At 39.8% G+C, this 1,929-nt stretch overlaps 1 long non-coding RNA gene across 1 annotated transcript; it reads left to right on the forward strand.

The window, feature by feature from the left end:
- The first annotated feature begins 201 nt into the window (after nucleotides 1-201).
- LOC308380268 lies at nucleotides 202-728 on the forward strand. The gene is made up of 3 exons (XR_013969011.1): nucleotides 202-339; nucleotides 449-542; nucleotides 641-728. It is a non-coding gene; the product is annotated as an uncharacterized lncRNA (long non-coding RNA).
- Nucleotides 729-1,929: the final 1,201 nt, after the last annotated feature.

Here is a 1,929-nt window from a genome sequence, read left to right on the forward strand (position 1 = left end):
ATCTACTGAACGATCCGTACTGTGAAGTACAGTTGATTACTGAGGTGAACTTCACAAAACTGAACTCAAATTCCATGTGGACAAATGCTTCTGACAGAGTATAACATTGCACTTACGGATAGACCATATAAACCAGCATCAGGTTAGGTTGAGTGACAGATTCGATTTTGTTTTCTTTCCTGCTGTTTTCTTCAGAAAACTGTAAGGGCTATCTATGAGAAGGGGAATGTGCCTGCCTCCTTGTCACCACCAGTCCTAAAGGCCACGAAGCTCAGTTTCACTTTGAGCCACTGCCCCAACTCCGTCACACTGGATGTAGACTGCCCACTCAGACAAAAGGTTTCAATTTGTTCACAATTGCACACACTGATCTTCATATGAGATAATGAAGCTTTATACGTGTAATTCATATTTATTTATTTGTCAATTTTCCCTCCTGGCTACAAAGGTCAGAAGAAAAGTAGACTGCCATTGTGAGTATTTTCCTTCACCTGCTCCAGCCCAGTCCATCACTGCCACACCACTAACCACAGTATCGAAGGGTAAGTCGAGGATGGAAAAAGATCGCACCTTATTTATCCACACGTGCTTCATACTCAATGCCTTGAATAAAATATCTCAAAAATATCTCATCCTTCAGCAAACAACACCAACAGTGTTGCTATTGGTCTTGGTCTTGGTCTTGTTGGTGTCGTCGGTGTCGTTGCCATCTCCTGGTTCATCATCAAACACAGGTATGTTGGGATGAAACATTTCCTCCAGAGCTCACAGGAGGAGTCTAATTTGATGGAATTGAATTGTTTGTTAATGGTTTATGTGTTCCCCTGCCTTTGTTATTGTTTACTACTAACAGAAAGAAGAAAAACAACACAGACACATCAGAAGGCAGCTCCACTGACACTGCAGAAAGGATGCTCAGACACGATGATCAAGCCTGACCTGCAGTGATGTAAATGTAATGTAATGCACAGTCCTAGCTCTGTAAATGGGAAACAAATGTGTGGCTCAGACCAAGCAATGCACTACTGAACACATTACTTCAAGAGCACTGAAAGAGAGGGTGTAATTTGATTGGCTGTTGCACTCAAATATCAACACGCTTGAATTGCCAGAATTGCAGACTGTTACTTTAAGACATCCAGTATTTTTTAATGGTTAAAATGGGGTGGTCCTGTAATGGCAAGGTAATGATATGCTATTCTGAGGGTTGCTATACCAAGCAGTCATCTTTCCATTTTGTCCCTCAATGTTCTGGTGCTAAATGTTCTGCATACTGGTCAGCAGTTCCTGTTTCTGAATGGATACAAATCTGGAGTGTTTTGAATATAATTGTAGGTAGATTTTTTACATAAGTATGCTTACATCATGAAGGGGTACATCAGTGTTTGTTGAAAAGTATTTCTATGGTCCATTTTACTGACTATGGGGATGAATCTGTGGTGACTTTTTAACAGAGAGGCAAGCCAAAGGTGTCTTGGAAATGTGCTCCTGCAGGGAGTCAATTCCCAGCATCCTGTATAGAAGCAGGAACATGGCCAAAGTAGCATTACAGTGTTCTTGCTTAAACACCAGTCAGCCATGGGGAGGATACAGTGGGGTGATGGGGTGATGTTACTGTTTCGGGTTTTGTTACACTGCTGGTCAGGCGTCATACAGATAGCAAGCTAACTAAAGATGGTTAGCTAACTGATACAAGCTTTCAATAACTACGTGAATCACTGCAAATACTTGGACGTGTGCCTGTTTCAGATCAGAGTGACATTATAGTAGTTTTGTAAGATTATTCTCCTCCTGTGTGTCTGTGAGATAAAGCTGTGAAATATATTTAAGCGTTAAATATATATTCAAATATTTTATATTTATTATAAATGTCAGTTTATATTTCTTTTTGGATAATTGTATTTTGTTATTAAATTATTTCATTAAAAT

Source organism: Sprattus sprattus (genome assembly GCF_963457725.1).
Source record: "Sprattus sprattus genome assembly, chromosome: 19".
NCBI lineage: Eukaryota > Metazoa > Chordata > Actinopteri > Clupeiformes > Clupeidae > Sprattus > Sprattus sprattus.